Genomic DNA, 22,786 nt, shown 5'->3' on the forward strand with positions numbered 1-22,786 from the left:
CCTAGCATATTAGCGTAGCCTTTACATGGTAAGATTTTCTCTCTAGGAAAGCTTGTTGTAGTACTATGAGTAAGAGAAAGTCACTTGACAGTTGGGGGAAAGTTCTATAGCATCAAGTTTTGTGCGAGCAAAGATTAGAATTTCGAAGACGAAATTATTTTAAGGGGGAGAGAGTGTGAGACCCCGAAAATTTACTTGTCTTTATAACCCTTACGTGAACTCACTTACCTTTGATTCTTGGTTGCTTTAATGGTTGAATTTGAGCCAAGGGAGTGAATTTTTTAAGAAAAGTTTCATAATCTCAAGTTGTTAGAAAATCTAGAAATTTTCGCAGGAGGCTCTGCGCAGTTTTGGCAAATTGGCTATAACTTTGTATAGGAAAGTCGGAATTGAGTTCCGTTTGTTGCATTTGAAACTAGATTCAGAGGGCTTCCTACGATGTAAAATTCAGAGTTTGATTCAATGTCTATAAATTCTAGGAAATTGGCAAAGTTGACTGAAAATTCTGCCCTGCACAAGTAAACATAGGAATGTTGTAGTAGCTTATGGCTCAATTTGGACCAACTTATGGACTAAATCTCTTTGAGGTGTCTTTTAAAGATTCTTAGTATTTAAAGTCTAGTTTTTTTAACAAGCCAAGTTATATAAATTTTTGATAGTTATAACTCAAGTTATAATTTTTCTAAAGGAAGGGCATAAATTAGGGTTTTTGTGCATACTAGGGTTTTGGTGTGTGTTTTTGTGTGCATTTTGGTAGTGTGATTGTGAAGACTTGTAAAATCCCTCATAATTTCTTAAAAATTTCGTTTTATTTGGAATCCATTATTTTACAAAAAATTTACTACTCATTCACTTCCTCAATAGTTACAATTAATCATAGAACCAAGGGCTTTTCCTTTATTTTCATAATTAAGGTAAACTAGGTTTTTTTCGTCTTTTCGTAGTGTAATTATTCGGTACGGAGTGTGTATCAAATTTAGTAATTTAGAGTGAGTTTTAGATGATATTAAGTGTATAATTAGAAGTAATAATAATAAGTTACTGAATTGTAAGTGAAAACCCTAATATGTGGGAAATAAGGAAAAACGGGTTGAACCGATGTGTACCGTTCGTTACCGATTGAGTGCATCATCTGAATATTACTTTATTACCTTAATCTCCTTATTTTAGTTGACTCTTAATTAACCCTTAAGTCAGCCACCATTATTGACTAAGAAAAAGAGAGATATTTTGGTGGAAATATTTGTGATTAAGCCATTTGTCAAAAATCCAACCAAGGTCTTGACCAAGACCTTTGACCAAGACTATCCTTAGTCTTCATCTTGTAAAATAGAACCAAAAACACCTCATTTTCTTCATGCTTGGTTGTGACTTAGGAGAGGAAAAAGAGAAGAGAGAAAATTTTCCATTTTCCCAACTTGAGAGCTTGCTTGATTCTTGAGAAAATTACCTTAAAACGTGATTCTACTCCGATCAATCGTTGGGAAAGCTTGGAGGTGAGCTTAGTAGAACTTTTAGGAGGAAGAAAGTTCTTGTATCACAAGTTATTTTGGAGATTTTGAGGTATTATACTAGAACCTCCCTTGTTTCTTTCTTATTTTGCAATTTAAGCAAAGCCTGGCTTGATTGTGGTGGATTGTATGGAAGATATCATGGTTTGGCTTATTAACTTTTAATTTTTAGCTAGGGTTTGTAATTTTCTATTTTTATTAGTGTTATTTATCTAAAATATGATGTGAATAAGCTTAGATAGGGAGTGGTAGTAGTGGTTTTATACACGAATAAGAAGATTATCACTTGAATGCATCAATTCCAACTTTAAGTTTTTGTACTATCCTGTTCTGACTAGTTTCATTCGGCCATTATGCAGGCCGAATTCGGCTTAGCTCAAAACATTAAAGTTGTGGGAAATGATGTTTTATATCTGCCTGTAAAGTTTCAGCTCAATCTGAGCACTAAAGCACGTGAAACGACAAAAATACCCTTCACTGCCATAGGTATAGTTTTGCGCACAGTTTTGACATTTCATCATTCTGGCTCCATTTTTTCACCTTGATCTGTTTCAAATCATCCTTTGGCCAAAACATGAAAGTTTTAGCCCTATGTTTCGTCTTTCCAACGCAACAAAAAACACCTCAAACGAAATTGTGTAGCCTGATTTATTGCCGTTTGAATTCAGTACTGACAACCCTCCTGGTCATGAACTTCTGGTTCTGTAATTTGTAGATTTGACCTAGATAAACTGTGAACTGGGTTGAGTTGTCTTCATCAAAGTTGTAGCCCTTTGTCTTAGCTTTGAAACAGTATAAATTGTATCCCAATCCGATAAGCGTAGCTTCGGTTGTGACTAATATGCTAAGAGACGTCAAATCTGCCATTTAGTTATTTGCCTTTAAACTTGATTTCCAGTTGCTTTGTTAAGACTTGTGCTGTAATTGGATTATTTTGGAGCCTAATTGAAGGGCTATGGTGGTAACATTATTTGTGTGTGATTTTGGGGCGGATTGAGAAAAACAATGAAGCCATAAATGGCTGGAAAATAGGTAAACACAAAGGGCGTGCCGCCCAAACTTTCACTCGAGAGTTAGGCATATGTACCTGCGACTTGAGCGACGATTTGAGGTCAAGTTGGACTTGGATCGCCTATGGTATTTGAGTTTTCTTTAGTCAGGGTATATAAGCTAAAATTTTGCCGGAACTCGTACCCTTGAAAAGTGAAAGTAGCAACCCTTTCAAAATACGATTTTCCCGGTCTTTGATACCAAGTGTAACTTCTAAAGTCGAAACCACTTCTTGATCATAACTAAACGAGCGAGCATGAATTTTTCAAAATTTGATAAGTATCTTGAATACTACTTAAACGAGTTGCATTTACTTGATTTTCTTGAAACGAAACTCCTATGTTTCGAACTCTAGAGAGTTTTACATTCGTAAATGATATTTTATCACAGATTTGGACTCCAACCAAGGAGTTGGACCTGAACGTGACTTTTGAGAGGCACTAGACCTTTGGTGAGTGCTTCCAAATGCCTGATTGAACTGGACACTCGTTTTCAATACTTGACCAATGTGATTTAATCATATTTAATTTGTTGGATCAAGCAATAGTGTACTTTATCGCACTTGCCCTAATATGATATAAACTTGTTTATTGTTGCAATTGACTTGATATACTTGTACTTGACTTGTAAGTGCTGAGCGGTAGCATGTACCACACTCAATGTGAGTGGGAGGTGCCTCTCATTCCCGTCTCCGTACTTTTATTTTCATTCAGTCGATTGGAGATGTTATCTCATCGACTTCTTGGGGACCCAAACCCTACTGGCTGGTTAATTGAGTCGAGTCGGCAAGGGATTGGTCGATTAGATAACAAACCATGGGTATCTAGTGTTGTCGAGTGGAGTGTTATCTCCTCGACTAATCAGTACACTAGAGTATTACCACCGGTGTTTATCTTGGAGTTCGGGCCCGGTAAGTGGTTTGGTTGGTGGACGGAGATTGGAGTTAAGTGGTGCACTACTAGACTAGTTACCTTACTTGAAAGTTGACGGAGTGTCAACTATTACTGGATCAAGCTCTGGTGATGAAATGGGAATTTGGCTCCTGAGAGCCATCCGTATTCTTATACTTTGGAATGATTAGTACTTATCGTGTTATTGTTTCATTTTAAAAGAAAAACTTTACACTCGCTCACTTAGAGATTTGCTACTTGAAGTGTTATTGCTCACTTTTATGAACTTTTCATGCTCCTTATTTTGCTACGTGATATTTGTACTTTTCAATAACGGTCACCTTGCTATTTGGAACCTCACTGGGCTTTCAGCTCATTCCACGCCATTTTTTTTCCTTACGGGGGGTACGAGCGAGGCGTGAGACGTGTACAGACTAGCGTAGTCTAGTTGTTTTTGAATTTTGAATTGTACTCGCGCTAGCACCCGACTAGGGTTGGTTGTACTTGAATTGTAAATGCTTTGAAGTATTTTGGTGTGTAGAAGCTTTACATCTGGATTTGAGTATCAAAGTATATATTAAGTTGAAGTGGCTGTGTTATTTATTTTCTATGGATGTACGTTATTTTTCTTGAGCTCTGAGTGAGTGAGTCCTGGCGAGAGCTGGACAGGCGACCCGCCGAACCCTGGGGTACGCCCTAGGCGGAGGTGGGGTCGTCACAAAATATCAACTAATTAGGAAACCTATGTATTTGATTGGTACGGCATAAGTTTAAAAGACCTAATGTAGCCCCACGTAAGCAACCAAGCAAAGGTAGGTGGTACTTACCCTTCTGAGATTTCAAATGTGTAAAATGAAAATTTTGTTTTCAATCCTATTTTGTTGTGTTGACTCGAAATGTATTTGATTAAATGCTTTACTTGAATATTGTGAAAGTTATATTTTTACTATACAAAAATGGACCATGTGACTTATTTGAAATGTTTTGAAATGTTATTATATACCAAAGAAGCTGAATCTTTTATGAATTCTAAGATCTATGTATGTCACATGTGGAATAAATTTTTGACAAGTAAAGCTCAAAACAGTCATGGGATGGACGGTAGGGGCTATAGTCCTGTCTAATCGTCATGGTAGTCTGGTATAAAGTTCGACCGATTGACAAGGTCATGGTAGCCTGGTATAGAGTCCGGCCGATTGATAAAGTCATGGTAGCCTGGTATAAAGTCCGGCCGATTGACAAGGTGTGAGGACCCGAAAATTCTCTTATTTTTATCACAATTTACTAGCCTATTTAATTATTTATTCACCTGTTTTCTCTAAATAATTTATTTCAACCATTTTAAGTCCATTTGTATGGAACAACGTCTCCCTTATGTTTTTAAAATGTTTCCTTAGAAAAATTTATTTTTTGAAGACTCGTTTAGTGAGGAATAACGAGTACATGTTTTTCGAGGCAAAATTCGATTCGAGAGTGCAAAAAAAAAAATCTTGGAGGATTAAGAATGATTATTAGTAGATTAAGAAAATTTAATTGAGGGATTAGATGTGATTAACTTAATTTAAGCTTTTACTGTACGCGCATCGATAGTTTCTCGAAAGTCATACCGCGCGACAAATTGGAGATTTAAGGATTTTAATATTTGTGAGGACTTATGTTTTACTATTATGAGTGAGAGCGTGAGACAGGTACAGGCTAGCATAGTCTAGTTTTTTTGGAATTTTTGCGATTGTACTTGCGCTAGTGCTCGGTTAGGGTTGAATGTATCGGGATTCATATCTTTTGTTATAACTGGGATTGTACGAATGTTTGGAATAGAAATGAATGTACATGTACGTTCCAAGTTTGAGAACTGTTATTTCCTTTACTCTGGAGGTTGTAACCTATTTTATTTGAAGTGAATGAGTGAGTCCTGGCGAGAGTTGGGCAGGCGGTCCGCCAAACCTTGGGGTACGCCCTAGGGGGAGGTGGGGTCGTCACATAGGGCGTACCCCAAGGTTTAGCGGACTGCCTGTCCAGCTCTCGCCAGGACTCGCTCACTTGAATAAAAATAAGTTACAACCTCAAGAGTCAATGAAATAACAATTTCCAAATTTGGAACGTACATTTACATTCATTTCTATCTCAAACATTCATACAATCCCAAACAAAACAAAAGATATGACTTCCAGATACATTCAACCCTAATCAAGCAGTAGCGCGAATACAATCGCCAAACTTTCAAAAACTAGACAATGCTAGCCTGTACCAGCCTCATGCCCTCACTCGTACCCCAGTAAGGAAAATAAAACTAATAGAGTGAGCTAGAGCTCAGCGAGGTTCCAAAACATCATACAGACCCAAGTAGCTAGTTGACCACTATTTAAAAGTGAAAGTAACAATGTAGCGAGCATAAGAAGTCCAGAAAATAAGTAATAACACTTCATATAGCCAATCATTAAGTATTCGCATGTCAAGTAAAAGGATATAGTCGCTTTTGCAAACTAATTCCGCCATAGCTTGATCAAGTAGTAGTTGACACTCCGTCAACTTTCAAGTAAAGTAACCAGTCCAGTAGTATACCCCTTAACTCCAATCTCTGTCCACCAATCAAACTCCTTACTGGGCCCGAACTCCAAGATAAACACTAGTGGTAATACTCGAGCATACCAATTAGTCGAGGAGAAAACACTCCACTCGACAAAACTTGAGACCCAGGGTTTGTTATGTAATCGACCAGGCCCTTGCCGGCTCGACTCAATTAACTAGCCATAGGTTTTCTGGAATTCCAGACAGTATTCAAGTTATATACATGTATATCAAGTCAATTGCAACCAATGAACAAGAATATATGTGATACCCCGACTTCTTTAAACCCTAAATTCTAATCAAAAGAAAAAAAAAACCTAGTTTACTTGTGACTAACCAATTTTCTTAAATTTCTCATTTTTAATCGGAACCCTAATTGTAATCAATGGAATTGTAAAATCCTGCACATTTTTCTTAAAATTCCTTTTATTTGGAAATTATAACTTTCTTATGGCCCTACTACCCAATCACTTCACAATAAGTGCAAATGAACCTAGAAAGTAGGGTTTCACTTTTCGTTTTCAAGTTAGAGCGAATTAGGGTTTTCACGTTTTTCCATAGTGTGACTATTCGGTACGGAGTGTGTGAGACCCCGGTCAGTATTAAGTTTGATATTAGGTGATATTCATTATTTGTGCGGTAAAATTTGGGGTTTTAGGGTTAATTAGAAAACCCTGAGTTGGGGTTAGGATTGAAACCCTAGTTTTTGTACTAATCCTAAGTTCGAGTGGTGGTTAAAGTTAGTTATGCTAGTGTGTGTTTTCGTACGGGTAAGTATAGGATTTCATCCATTTTATATAGGTTAAGTGAGTTTGGAAGTTAGGAAAACCCTAAACTAGAAAAATTTCTAGTGATATGATTTGTTAGAATTCTAAGTTGGGTTAAAACCCTAATTTTGCCTATGTCAAAAATATTGTTGTTTAGTTGCTTTTATGTGAGTTAAGGTATGATTAAGTATAGGTGATTAAGAAAGGAAAGTGATTAGTGAAGCAATTAAGTGTGATTACATGTTTTGGACTAGATTAAGTTTATAACTTATGGAGTAAATTGAAAGAGTTCCAAATGTTTAAGGGCAGGAGTGGATCAAATGCAAAGTTGAAGGTGTAATGGCTTGAGAGAAAATTGGGAACTTTTATGTGATTGGTGGGAGTAGAAAATTTCTTCCAAGGCTTGACTAGTCTTATATATCATAGGATTTGGGGGATAAGCTTAAGAAATAAAACAAAACAAACCAAGGGAGAGAGAGAGAGAGATGGCCGAACCTAAGCTTGAGAAGGGAGAAAAAATTTCCTTCAAGTTCTTCATCTTCTAGCCTTCCATCTTGCTTTTGGAGCTTAAGGGGATCAACTTGGGTACTTGATTGTTGAGGTTTGATCAACTACAAAGCCTATTTGAAGGTATATCATCTTACTTGGAAGTTAAATTTTGGGGCTTTAATTTTGAAGTTATGGAAGTGATGCTTTTGTTGTGATTATGCATTTTTATGGGTTGTATGATGATTATGGAGTAGTTTTATGGTTTATTTTGATGGTTATATTGCTGATTTTGGTAAAGGCTAGGAGGAAAAGGTAGGGTTTCTTGATCCATGATTCATAGAGTTGCTTTGGTTGGATTTTGGCTTGTTAATGGCATCTTTGATGTATTAATTTCACTTGTATGGTTGGTGAGTAGCAAATTCCAGATTAGTCATGAAACCCTAATTCAAAGGAAAGTTAGTTTGGTTGGGTTAGGGCTTAAGTGATTAGAGTTTGATTGATTAGGTGGTGAAACTAGTAAAGTTAGTAGGATTAGCACCTAAATTATGGTTAGTTTTTGGCAATTTTGTAGTGACTTAGAGGGAAAGTTTCGGACCATTTGTAGGTCATTTAGAAGTTAATATATGTGTGTTTATTTTGTATAAAAGTGGTTGGAAGGCTTGTATGAGAACCATAGAAACGGACTGTGCGGTTGCGACGTTCGAAACCGGTAAAACTGGAAACAGGGCAGTCCACAAATCTAAACTTGGGTTCTGTTTTTCTTTATGTTGCGTGTGGATTCAGAGGTTTCTCAAAACATGAAAGTTTTAGCTTCTTAAGTCCTTAATGTGCCTGCAAAATTTCAGGTCAAACGGATCAGTGTAGCCCGAGTTATAGCCAAAACACTTGCACCTGTTTTGATCACTGGAATGTGTTACGCTTTTGGATTTAGCCTCTGACCATGCTCGGTTCACCTGGATAACGTGCGAACTGGGTGTTAATCCCTTCATAATAAATGTAGATCTTGGTTTTAGCTTCGAAATGGTATAAAGTGCATCCAAATCCGAGTTCCGTAGCTCCAGTTATAACCAAAACAAGATCGGTTGTCAGAACTGCCTTTGAATTTGGACAGTTCTGACAGGAACTTTGGACCCATTTTTCACCCTGCTCTGTATTGATTCAGGTTTTGGTCAAAACATAAAAGTTTTACCATTATGGCATAGTTTTCTAACGCCTTTGGAATTTCTTGATTTGGATTTGCGAGCTGTAAGTTATGGTTCAGTAAACAGACCTTGTCCGTCACCCTAAAGTGCAAACTTCTGGTACAGTTTTCCATAATTTCGACCTGCTTCCATTCAGATTTAGATTAAGGTGTCTTCATGAAAATTGTATCCCTTCCTCTTAGCTTCGCAACGGTACCTCATGTACTTTGATCCGACATTCGTAGCTTCAATTGTGTTCAAAACAGTTTTGACACCAAAACGGTTATGCCGGCCGTTTCCATTTCCGTTTGCCGATTCCACACATGCATGTGCCAATTTTGCCGTTTTGCTTGTTTTAGGCATCCTAGTAGCCGTTTGTGATATTATGTGATGCAATCTTTTAATTCAAACGGTGGTGAGCTAGACGGAGCCGGTGGGGCCTACTAGCTATCTTTCGCGACGTGATTTTTGTACTTTTGCTATCTTTGTTCTTTGAGTAAGTATTCGGGTCGTTTTTGTATATAACTTGCTTATGTGTTTTGAGATGAATGAAAGGGTACCTAGGCGAGAGTGTACTTCATCGCACTCGACCTAAACCCTAATTTAGATGCATATTTATACATGACATGTCTATATGAATTATTTTGGGTTTGAACCCCTTGAGCTTGTAGCTAGGGGTGACGTTTGTATGTTGGGGTTGATCTTCCGACCTAGATGGACTATTTGAGCCGGTCAGGGCTTGGTTGAAACCAGTCCAACCTAGTCTGAGGTCACCAAGTTTGTAAATCCGGTTCACCGAGCTTGTGAACCAAGCTCAATTTCGTTCGCTCGAGCAATTTTGTGAGGTGACTGGCCAGTGAGGGTGATAAGGTGTACGGTGGGAGTACAAGTGGAGTTCTACGGACCATTATTTGTGGTCGACGGAGTGTCGGCAGGAGGTCACACATGGCAAATGATTTGGCTTTGGAGCCAACCTGTATCCTTCATTTGTATTGTTACTTTTGCATTTGACTTGACATTTTGTGAAATAGTTGTTTATCTTAATGTGATATTTATGCTTTTACCCCGTTTACTTACTAAGCATTTAGCTTACCCCTTTTCCTTTGTTTTCCTTAACAGGGGACGACGCGGGGAAACCCCTTTTGCACTATCACTAGTATAGTTAGGTTTGGTTTGTAATGGTTGGACAACTAAGATATTTCTTTTACTTTGGTGATCTGTATAAAGAACCCGTCTTCGGGTCTACTTCTGCTCTTGGTTCTGTAATAGTCTCGATAACTCCTTTTGAGGATGTAAATACCGTTTTGAGAGTGAATATATTATGAATAGTACTCTTTTGGTTTGTATAGTTTTATTAACTTTGTGTTTTGAGTCCTGGCGCGAGTTAGGCAGGCGTCCCGCCGATACCCTTGGGTTCGCCCTTGGCAGAAGTGCGGGCGTCACAGAGTGAGGATCAAATTTGATAGGTAAGAGTGACTTTTTGATGAGGAAATATTATATAATTTGAAGTGATAATAATAAGTTAGTGATTAGAAGGTAAAAACCCTAGTATACGTGATTTAAGGAAAAACGGTGCGAACCGACGTGTACCGTGCACTACCGATTGAACACACCACTTGATCACCACTTTCTTACCATATAAGCTCATTAATATTTGTGCAAAATATCCCCTCATTCTCAGCTAGTTTTGGCCGAAAATGTTGACCAAATTTGCAAGGAAAAGAAAAAAAAATGAGTGGAAATTGGTGATGCCACTTGTTGGCCATCTAGGGCCTTGATCAATACCAAATTGTCTTGCCTTCTTATCACCATTTAGCTTCCTTTCTTCATCATTTTTTGCTTTCTTTGGCCGAGAGAGAGGGAGAGAAAAACCAAGGGAGAGATACACCAATCCATCTTGAGTTTGAGTCACTTAAGTGAGGAAATAAGAAACTAATCCGATTAAAACTTTCTTTGAGTGTTTAGCTAGTGGTGTGTTGGTGAAAGTTTGGAAGGAAAAGCTAGGGCTGCTCTTGGAAGTAACTTTAGTAAGGTAATAATGCTGATTTACCATTTCTTACTCTTAATCTTGCTTAACTTGGCATAGCACCTTAAATTTGTGGTGGATGATAGCTATTATAATGATTTGGATGGATATAGTGTATGTTCTTGAGTTACATGAGTTAGGGTTTGAATGATTTTCTGCCTATACTTGCTGTATGGATAGTATATGTTGTATGTAAGTTTATATAAGAGGTTGTGGTAGTGATTGAAGCAAGAAATGAAGAAAGTTTCCTTTGAAACCGTAAAATTTCAGATTTCTGGAAAACTGTAGCTCAGTTCTGTCCGGTTCCAGTTCGTGATGCTAGAGGCTGAATTAGGCTGATCATAAAACATGAAAGTTGTATATAATGATGTTTTATAGTTGCCTACAAAATTTCAACCCAATCGGAGCAACGTATCCTGTGAAAAGACCAAAATACCCTCACTGCCCTAGGATGCATCCAGTGATTAGTTTTAAACAGTTCATCCAATTGACCGTGTCTATTCACTATGATCCGTGCTGATTTAGCCATTTTCCAAAACATGAAAGTTTTAGTACTTTTTCTTAGATTTTCAACGCCTCCAAGAACGCCTTAAACGGACTTTGGTAGCTTTAGATATGGCCATTTGGATGTAGTACGGTTAACTGGCCGGTTAGTTGGAATTTGGTTCTGTGAATTGGGAATTTGACTGGGTTACACTGGAAATTAGACTAGGTGATCTGCATAAAAGTTGTAGCCCTTTTTCTTAGCTTCGAAATGGTATGATTTACACCTCAATACGATAAGCGTAGCCTCAGATGTGTCCATTCCGTAAAAACCCATCAAATCTGTCTTTTGTTAAACTTCATTTCCGCACATGTCATTAGCTTGATTTTTGTACTTATATTACCTTGAGCCTATTGAACGGCTATTGAAATGAATTTGTGTTGTGTGTAACTTTGGGTTTGATTGAGGAAAAGAATGAAGCCATAAATGGTTGGAAATATGAAAATACAAAGGGCGTGCTGCCCAAATTTACGCTCGAGGACTAGAGAAATATACTTGCGACTTGAGTAAGGGTTAAGAGTGATTACTACTTGAACCATCTAGGATATTTGCATCTTCTTTTACCAAGATATATAAGTAAGGACTTGGCCGAACTTGTACCCTTGAGAAATAAAATAATGACTGCTCGGAGTATGTTTTCCTTGTACTTTCGACTCAAATGGCATTTCCAAGTACAAATGTTACAAAGTTATATAGTTTGAAAAGCGAGCGAGTGTTTCACGAATATTCTCCAAGTGAATTTCCATGTCTTGATTCTTATTGAACGAAACATCTACGTTTCGAACCTTAGTCAATTTTTAGAGTTCGGAAACAAAGTTTTTATCGCAGATTTGGACTCTGACCCGGAGTATAACCCAGACGTGATTACTAGGGGCACTTCATTTTGGTGAGTGCTTCCAAATATCTGGTTGAACTGGACACTTGTTTTAATACTTGATCCATGAAATACATGATACGAGATTTGTTGATCGGGCAAGGGTGTACTTTATCGCACTGGCCCTAATATGATATCTACTTGTTTATTGTTGCAATTAACTTGATATACTTGTACTTGATTTGTAAGTGTGGAGCGGTAGTATGTACCACACTCTATCTGAGTGGGAGGTGCCTCTCATTCCCGTCTCCATACTTTTATTTTAATTCAGTCGATTGGAGTGTTATCTCATCGACTTTTGGGGACCCAAACCCCACTGGCTAGTTAATCGAGTCAAGCCGGCAAGGGCTTGGTCGATTAGATAACGAACCATGGGTAGTTAGTAATGTCGAGTGGAGTGATATCTCCTCGACTAATCGGTATACTCGAGTATTACCACCCGTGTTTATTGAGGATTTTGGGCCCCGCAGGGGGTTTGAATGGTGGACGGAGAGTAGTGTAAGTGGTGTTCTACTGGATTGGTTACTTACTTGAAAGTTGACGGAGTGTCAACTATTACGTGATCAAGCTCCTGGTGATGCAATGGGAATTTGGCTCCTGAGAGCCATCTGTATCCTTGTACTTTGGAGTGATTATTGTTTATTGGATTATTGTTTCTTTTGAAAACTTTTACACTCGCTCACTTTGAGATTTGCTACTTGAAGTATTATTGCTCACTTTTGTGAACTTTTCATGCTCATTACTTTGTTACATAAGACTTGCACTTTTAAATAAGGGTTAACTTGCTATTTGGAACCTCACTGGGCTTTTAGCTCATTCCACGTCATTTGTTTTCCTTACAGGGATACGAGCGAGGCGTGAGATATGTAAAGACTAGTGTAGCCTAGTTGTTTTGACTTTTGGCTTGTACTCGCGCTATCACTCGATTAGGATGATTGTACTTGGATTGTATACACTTTGAACCTGTTTGGGTATATAGAGACTTTGTATATTGATTATGCATCGATGTAAATTATAAGTTTGAATTGTGTCGTTATTTATGGTCTATGGATGTATGCACGTGATACGAGTGAGTGATTCCTGGCGAGAGCTGGGCAGGCGGTCCGCCGAACCCTTTGGTACGCCTTAGGGGGAGGTGGGGTCGTCACAATATATCACATTAGGGCAAGTGCGATAAAGTACACCCTTACCCGACCAAACCAATCAAATATTATCCAATCACGTTGGTAAAACATTTAAATCAAATATCAAGTTCAATCATGCACTTGGAAGCACTCACCAATGACTTATTCCTTTTCCAAACCACGTTCAGGTGTAACTCCCTGGTTGGAGTCCAAATCTGCGGTAAAATACCATTTAATGGTTTAAAATCAATTAGGGTTCAAAATATAGGAGTTTCGCTTAAAGAAAATCAAGTAAATGAAACTCGGTTAAGTAGTATGTATTTTAATATCAAACCCTATAAAATTCATGCTCGCTCTTTTGGTTTTGATAAAAAAGTGATTAAAACTTTTAAGTTCGTAACTTGGTCTAAAAGATGAGGAAAACGTATTTATAGTGGTCGCTACTTTAACCTTTTAAAGGATACGAGTTTTGGCAAAAATTCAGCTTCTGTACCTCTACTAAAAGAAACTTGAAACCCTAGACAACCGAAGTCCAATTCATCCCCAAAACTTAAAAGTTTTAGAGTATTGAGCCAGCTTTCTACTTACAAAAGTTCAGATCAATTCGATCATCGTAGCCTCTAAAATGACTAGAACACCTTGCCTGCGGTGAAAACCCTGATTTGCTGTAAACATTTTCCTTATACTTCTGAAATGTTTATTTTTTACCCTGAAGACATCTGATTTTGAACCCAATGTCTTTATAAGAAATGTAGCCCTGTGTCTTAGCTTCAAAATGATATAGAAATGATCTCAATCTGATTTGTATAGCCTCAGTTATGATCAGAATACCAACACATGACAAAGCTGTCACCTATACATTTTCTCTTTAGTATTTCCTTTCTTCACTTTTCTTGATTCCATTCATTTTCTTAGTTCAAATTAACATTTGTACTCCATATTACACTCAAACCCTTGTACTTGATGTTTCCTTGGATTTAAATGAGAAAGCTTAATGTTCTTTATTATGCTTAATTCTTGACCCAGAACTTGATTTCTCATGGTTCCATTCTTACTTTTGAACTTTGAATTTGAAAAGGCTTGATTCAAGGCTATAACAACTCGCTTTATTCTTTAGTATACATTTGAGAATTATATATCAACCTCTTGTTTCTTCACTTCTTAAGTGCGAAAACCCTAAGATTTTTTTTCACTTTCATATAAACTTGTTGGTTCTTACCTCAGGACTCGAGGGTAATCAATGGTGTTATCCAGGAACTAAGACATATCGCACGTAACAGTGAGTGTTCCTTGCATGTGTGTGTGACTTGAATAGTTTTGCTACATGTTTACTTCAATTTCTTGTGTGTTTAAGTGTTAAGTGCTCCCTATAATTGCTCCTATGTAATTTTCCACCATTTTAAGGTGAGTATGTACTTTATCACACTCGACCTACTAAAATAACAAATTTCTACCATTTAATCGTGAATTTCTACCGTTTACCGGTTTATTTGATTATTTGTGCATGTTGTAAGCTCTTACCTGAACTGGGCCCTGCCCTTGGTTGCTAACTTGTTCGAGCCAGGACTGGGCTCGGTCGGGTAGGTTAGAACCCTAGGTCACCGTTTCGGTATACTCGAGTATTACCACTGGAGAAATAAGGCGATAGCCAGACAAACTGAGGGAATTATTTAAGTTATAAGGTGAAGCTGACCGAAATAGTTCCACGTGAACACCGTATCCTTTTAATGTGTGTTTATTTCTGTAAAATGATAAATGTCTCATTTTAATGTGCCAATGTGAAACCATGAACCATATATGGGTTATGCTTAATTTACTTGATTTATTAGAACTGCTTGTGTGTTTTGGAACCTCACTGGGCTGTTTAGCTCATTCCACTCCTTTGTTTTCCTCAACAGGGTTCAAGGCCGAGAGTGCTCATGAATAGTACTAAGTTGTTTTCTTTTGGAGACTTTAAGTTGTATTATAGCAAATAACTGTAGTACATATTCTTTTGGGTTGTATTTAAGCTTGAAGGTTAACTAATTTTAAGTATTAATGTTTTGGAGTACTTTAGATATATATTGAAAATATTTGAGTATTTCTAACTTTTGAATTATTGATTATAGTGAGCCCCGGCGAGAGTTGGGCAGGCAGTTCGCTGAGCCCTCTGGTTCGCCTTTGGGGAAAGTGGAGCTGTCACATGCACAAGTCTAGCAAGTAAGCTTCACTTGGAAATTCGAAAACGGTGGCTATAAGCCAAGTACAAGTCTTGACCGCTTTAATTAAGGTAACTTGTTAAAAATGTAAAACTTCGAGAAAATGAGAGATACATTAGCGAGAGAAGTTCAATAGAGATACATTTGAAGTCAAGGAAGTGGAAAAGTCAAGGTAAGAGGTTGGAAGTACCTAAAAGAGTACTTTGTATGAAACCAGAAAATTTCCAGTTTAGAGCGACACTACTTGGAAAAATCATATCTCAAGTTTCATAAGTCCAAAAATTGGAAACTTTATACCGTTGGAAACTAGACTCAAAGCAAAAAACTCTCTAGAAGACACTTTTCTCATAATCCAATCGGAAATCACTCAAATATTAGCTCAAAAATCACTGTTCTAGACAGGATAGGGCAAAACAGGCTTGTAAGTTCAGTAAATTTTGGAAATTCGGTAAAATTCGTAGGAATGGAATCAACCCTTAAAATTTATACTGCTAATAGAGTTCCAAATCTAGTTTCAAATGCAATAAACAGAACCCAATTTGTACTTTTCTACATCAAGATACAATGGTTTAAAGAAAGCTGAATTTTGAAACCTGTTACACAAAATTTCCAGTTTAGAAGGCTTGACAGAGTTTCAAAATCTGATCATAACTAGAGCTACACAACTCAAAATTTAGTGTGGTTTGTGGGGTTGAAAACTAGATTCAAAATGCTACAAATCACTGGAAGAGATCGTGTTCAAACTCTTTTCACAAGAGGGACAAAATTGAGCCACATGATGCAGCTGTATGATTTTCTCGGGAAAACAGGTGAAGTAAATCAGTCCACTTTGCCGGTTCGCTACAGTTCACTCAAAATGAATTAGCAGGGGAATTTTACACCGTTGGAAAGCTCTGGATGTCTAGTTTCAAATGCCACGAACGCCACTGATTTTGACTTTTGTACAAAGATTTATACACAGACAAAGAACCCCTGGTCGGCTGACCTGGTAGCTTTTCCAATTTTCTTCCTTTCTTCAAAACTCAAGTTTTATCCAACCAATTGAAATTATTTTTGAAAAACAATCTCTACACACACAATACAACATATAACAAGCATTCTAGCAGCCATATAAGCAACAAAATTTGAAATCAAACCAAGGCATCAAGGCAGCAGTTTCGGCCAGCTCTTCCCATGAGTTTCTTCCAACTTTCTCTCCTCTTACCAAGCCAATATCAAGTCACTCATCACACAAACAACAACAATCAGGCAAGAAGCCTCAAGTCCACTACCTAAAAGGTCATCTCAAGACCACTACCTAGGATGTATATCAAGAAAATAAAGTTCCTCAAGTCCTGTAGTCTACTTCCTTTGTGACAGCCCCACCTCCCCCTAAGGCAAACCAGAGGGTTCGGCGGGCCGCCTGCCCGGCTCTCGCCGGGACTCAGTCATTCACTAAAGTCCTCAAATGAATTACAAAAATAAACCTCAAAGATACAGAACATGGTCCACAAATATACATCCAAGTCTCCAATAATTACATGTCACAATTGCAGCGGAAACAATTCCCAACTATACATAAAATGATTCCAAATCCAAATTATACAAAACATAGGCCATCCAGTCACGTGCACAAGCACTACAAGTCCTTCCTTCGCCTTGAGCCCTGTGGAGGGGAATAAAATATTTTTGGGGTGAGCTAGAAGCTCAGCGAGTAACCAGTAAAATCATTAAACAAATATATTTCACAATGTTGCATTTCGATCATTTCGATGATGTCATGATTCAGAGATCAAATGTTCGTTTAGTGCTCTCGTGAGTCAGGGAAATCATAGCACTTGAACACCCAACGCTCAAATAGATCATTTAACATTAACATTAACATTAAGAGGGAGCCCCTTCTTGAGCTCCAGATAAACATGAACATGAACCATAAACAGAGTGGAGACGTTGGTGTCCAGCACAAGACTTTCCCAGAACTCATTGAAGCCAAATCATGTCATGAACTCACATGCAAGCACGCATGATATGCAATCGAGTACATAATGCAAGAAACATTTCACAAGTACTTTGGAAATAGTTTAGGATCACTCACCTCCACGGCTCAGAAATTATCCATCATATAACATTGCCTTACTCAAATCCAAGTCTTAGATCACAAACTCAATGCAAACAAATCCCTTCAAAGTTCGGACAACACTTCCCCTGAATTTGCTAACTTTTCCAGCCATCATGGCTTCATTATTTCCTCATCCAGTCCCAAAGGTACACACACAACAACAAGTTCATCCAATAGCCATTCAGCAAGATCCAAGTAGTATTAGTACAAGTCAAGCTAGGGAAAAGTCCGGAAATGAAAGTTAAGCTCAAAATCAGAAAAATAGTTTTGACATCATTTTGCGGTAATGGTACCAAAGGCACTACGATTATCGGATGAAGGTCCAAGTCCCACCGTTTCGAAGATAAGAGATAGGGCTACAATATTACAGAAGGTTACTCAACCCAGTTTTGAGTGTAACCAGGTCAAAAATGCAAGATACCATACCAGAATCACAAAAACAGATTCACAGAACGCATTCTAGCGGAAACATCATAAAGCAGGCTATCCAAGTCCAAATCCAGAAATTCCAAAACCAGCTGAAATATAAGAAACAGGGCTAAATTTCATCAGAAGACCTCAACAACCAATTCAGAAGCAATTCCAGCCAAAACAACCAATTATAGGCGCAATTCTTACATTCGGGTAAAACCAGAACAGCAATAGTAATTTCGACTTTTCTCATTCTACACTACTCCGATTGACCTAAAATTTTGTATACACCTCTATAATATCATTCCATACAACTTTCATGTTTTAAGACAAGGCCAATTAGGCATCTATCTAGGACCTAAAATTTCGGACAGAATGTTCCTTCACAAAAGCTAATTTTCTGAAATTTCTTCCAAAACAGAAATTGATTGCAATTGATCACTTTTTCCACCTTCTAGCTTCATTACATAACATTTCCAATCATCATACATGACCACACAATCATGCTTATATTAAAACAGAAAAATCCCCAATAATTACAAAACTTCACCAATTCAACCAAAAATCAAGAAATAATCCATAAAACCATCTCTTTAGCCATCACAAGTCACTAATTTAGCATAATCAAGAACAAAGAAAGGATTGCTAGACATGAACCTTGAAATATCAAGAAAGTTGATGGCTTAGTCCTTTGCCTTCTCTAATCACTCCACCACTACCTTCAATCTTCCTAAACAAGTGACTTTTGTGGAGGAATTTGAAAGTTTAATGGTTGATTCACAAGATTGAGCAAGAAATGGAGTTGGAGTTGAAGGCTTTCTTCTTGTATTTGTGCTCCAAGAGGTTCGGCCAAGCTTCCAGAAATTTAGGTGCTTTTTGGGTCAAAATTGAGTATTAGTAAAGGTAAGAAATAATGGTCAAAGTCAAGGTTGAATAGGAAGGTGACACTTGTCACCCTTTAGGTTAAAACTTAACTTTTTGTCTCTCCAATACAAATATCTTAACACTTTGTAAAATAATATCACTTAATACAAAATTCCAACAAGTTGTCAAAAATATAATGCATTTACCGCACTTGCGGGTCCCACGTTCAAAATACGCTCTTAATTTCTCAAAAACTAACCGATACTAGAAAAATCATTTTAAAACTATCTTTGCTCATAAACTTTATCTGGGGAATTTTTCAAATGTAGAAAAGGCGGGCGATTAAATAAAATAAACCCTAGAAAATTAGAAAATTTTCGGGTTCTCACACTTATACTTTTCGGGGCGTCACATCCTTGATTAGGGTTTCAAACTCATGAAATTCAACCTCTAGTCTTGGTAAAATTGAAAGGTTAAAGAAGGATGAAGTGGTTACCTCTTCAAGTTCTTGAACCCTAGTTGAATGCAAGACTTTCACCAACACTTTCACCAAAAATCACCACAAGATTGCACTTTCCTTCTAGCTGGAGAAAAACCCAAAGTTTTGATAGTTGGATGAAGATCTTTGAGTAAGAATGGAGAGCAAAAGATGAAGTTTTTCTTTCCCCCTTTGAGCCTCTATGTTCAGCCGAGAATGAGAGAGAGTGAGGGAGTGAAATGTTTTGATTTTGTGAAAAAATGGGAAGAAAACTAGCCTTGTTTGGTGAAAAAAGTCAACTTCGAATAATGGCAAAATAGTGTCTTGCACTACCAATTTCCCTCTTATTTGCTATACTTAAACACTAATCCTCCAAGGTAGTTCCTCTAGCACTACAAGTACTCATACTTACTAGTCTAAAATTAATTCTCCAAATCTCCAATTAGTCGTGCTGGTGTGACTTTTGAAAAACTTTCGACGCGTAAATGATAAAAGCACCATTTAAGAAAATTCATGCATAAATAATATGTGACAGCCCCACCTCCCCCTAAGGCGAACCAGAGGGTTCGGCGGGCCGCCTGCCCAGCTCTCGCCGGGACTCAAAATTTCAAAACAATAAAATTAGATAAACCCACAAGCATACTATTCACAATATATCTAACGCCAAAAGAGATCTATTTACATCTTCAAAAGTATCGAGTCAAACCACTCTAATACATTAAAATAACAACCAGCAGAAGGTAGACCCTATGGAGGGTTCTTATACAAACCACCAACACAAAACAAACATCCCAACTGTCTGACTGTTACTATCAAACCTAACTATACTAGTGTATGTGTCAAAAGTCCCCGCGTCGGCCCCTGCTAAGGAAAACAAAAGGAAAGGGGTAAGCTATATGCTTAGTAAGTAAACAGGGGCAAAAGCGTAAATTCCACGTAACAACAGTTACATAGTAAGAGTAAAGCAAAAGCAGAAAAGTAACATCACATAATAAGGATACAGGTGGCTCCAAAGCCAGATCGTTTGCCATGTGTGACCTCCTGCCGACACTCCGTCGACCTCAACTAATGGTCCGTAGAACTTCACTTGTACTCCCACCGTACACCTTATCACCCTCTTTGGCCAGGCACCTCACAAACTTGCTCGAGCAAACGAAATTGAGCTTGGTTCACAAGCTCGGGTCACAAACTTGGTCCACATAATCGGTGAACCGGATTCACAAACTTGGTGACCTCAAACCAGGTTGGACTGACTTCGACCAAGCCCTGACCGGCTCGAATAGTCCATCTAGGTCGGAAGATCAACCTCAAACTCACAAACTTCACAAAATTATTCAAAAGTCACCCCGAGCCACAAGCTCAAGGGTTTTAGTTCCAAAATGATTCGTATACATATGCCATATACAAATGTGTGCGTAAATTAGGGTTTAGGTCGAGTGCGATAAAGTACACACTCGCCTAGGTACTCTTTTCATACATATCGAAACACATAAGCAACTAACACATAAGAGCAGCCTGAATACTTACACAACGAACAAAAGAGCAAAAATACGAAATTCGTGCCGCGAGGAGTAGCTAGTAGGCCCCACCGGCTCCACCTAGCTCACCAACGTCTGAAATTGAAGATTGTGTCACAATATATCACAAACGGCTACTAACATACTTAAAACAAGCAAAATGGCAAAATTGGCACGTGCAAGTGCGGAAACGGCAAAATGGGCACACGCGCCCGCGCGGAACGGCAAACGGAAATGGCCAAATCTTCCTTCTCAAACCGTTTTGATCAAAAGTTAGACTAGGAATGTTGGATCAAGGTACATGAGGTACCGTTACGAAGCTAAGAGGAAGGGTTACAATTTTCATGAAGACACCTAAATCCGGATCTGAACAGAAATAGGTCGAAAGTATGGAAAATCGTTCCAGAAATTCGCACTTTAGAGTGACGGACAGGGTATGTTTTCTGGACCATAACTCCCAGCTCACAAATCCAAATCAGGAAATTCCAAAGGCATTAGAAAACTGAGACATAAGGATAAAACTTTGATGTTTTGGTCAAGACCTGAATCCACTCAGAACAGAACGAAAATTGAGTGCCAAAGTACCCGTCAGAACTGTCCAGATCAAAGGCAGTTCTGACGATCAATCTTGTTTTAGTCATAACGGAAGCTACGGAACTTGGATTTCGACGCACTTTATACAGTTTCGAAGCTAAAACCAAGATCTACATACTACCAAAACAGGGTTCCCTAAGCATACACAAACAATAGAGGAAACCAGAAAAATCCGGAAATGATTTATCTTTAGCCCTGAAACAAAACAGATTTTGTCCTCATTTTGCGGTAATGGTGCCAAAGGCACTACAATGATCGGATGAAGGTAAAAGACCCACTATTTCGAAGCTAAAAGACAGTGCTACAACATCACAGAAGGTCACTCAACCCATGTTTGAGTGCAAACAGGTCAAAAATGCAAGATACTACATCAAAAACGTAAAACAGATTCACCAAAATGCATTCTAGCGGAAACATCATAACTCAGGCTCTCCAAGTCCAAATCCAGAAATTCCAAAACCAGATGAAAGCTAAGAAAAAGTGTTAAATTTCATCAGAAGGCCTCAACAACCAATTCGGAATTAATTCCAGCCAAAACAACCCATTACAGACGCACTTCTCAATTTCGGGTGAAACCAGAACAGCAATAGTAATTTCGACTTATCTCATTCTACACTACTTTGATTGACCTGAAATTTTGTAGGTACCTCTAAAATGTAATTTCCTACAACTTTTATGTTTTGAGCTAAGGCCAAATCGGCCTCTATCTAGGACCTAAAAATTCGGACAGAATGCTCCCTTAAGAACCCTAGGTTTTTCAATTTTCTTCCAAAACAGAAATTGGTTGCAATTAATCACTTTTCCACCTTTTAGATGCCTTATATACCATTTCTAATCATCATAGATAGCCACACAATCATGCTTATATTAAAACAGAAAAATCCCCAAAAATAATAAAACTTCATCATTCAACCAAAACTCAAGATTTAATCCATAAAATTGCATCTCATACAACCTCTAAGCATGATTTAAGCATCAATTAAGGGAGGAGGGTGGTTCTTCACAACTTACCTTGAACACAAGAGACAGAGAGCTATTGGTTGTGACGCCCCGAAAAAAAAAATGAGTTTGAGAACCCGGAAATTTTCTAATTTTCTAATTTTCTAGGGTTTATGTTATTTAATCGTCCGTCTTTTCTACATTTTCTTGATTAGAAAAATTCCCCAGATAAAGTTTATGAGCAAATATAGTTTTTAGATTATTTTTCTAGTATCGAATAGATTTTGAGAAATTAAAAGCGTATTTTGGACGTGGGACCCGCTAGTGCGGTAAATGCATTATATTTTTAACCACTTGTTGGAATTTTGTATTAAGTGATGTTATTTTACAAAGTGTTAAGATATTTTTATTGGAGAGACAAAAAGATAAGTTTTAAACCTAAAGGTGACAAGTGTCACCATTGTATTGGAAATAGCTTAAGAGTTACTATTCATTTTTTTTGACTTTTGACCCATTTGAGTTAAATATCTTCAAAAATCACTAAAAATGCACCATTTCTTACCCTTGGATGGCCGGCCCTCTTAGCTCAAGAAGGAAGAAAGTTTCTTCAACATTTCAAGCTTCCAACTAGCTTAATCTTCCAAAATCAATCACATAAATTAG

Source organism: Coffea arabica, chromosome 4e (assembly GCF_036785885.1).
Source record: "Coffea arabica cultivar ET-39 chromosome 4e, Coffea Arabica ET-39 HiFi, whole genome shotgun sequence".
NCBI lineage: Eukaryota > Viridiplantae > Streptophyta > Magnoliopsida > Gentianales > Rubiaceae > Coffea > Coffea arabica.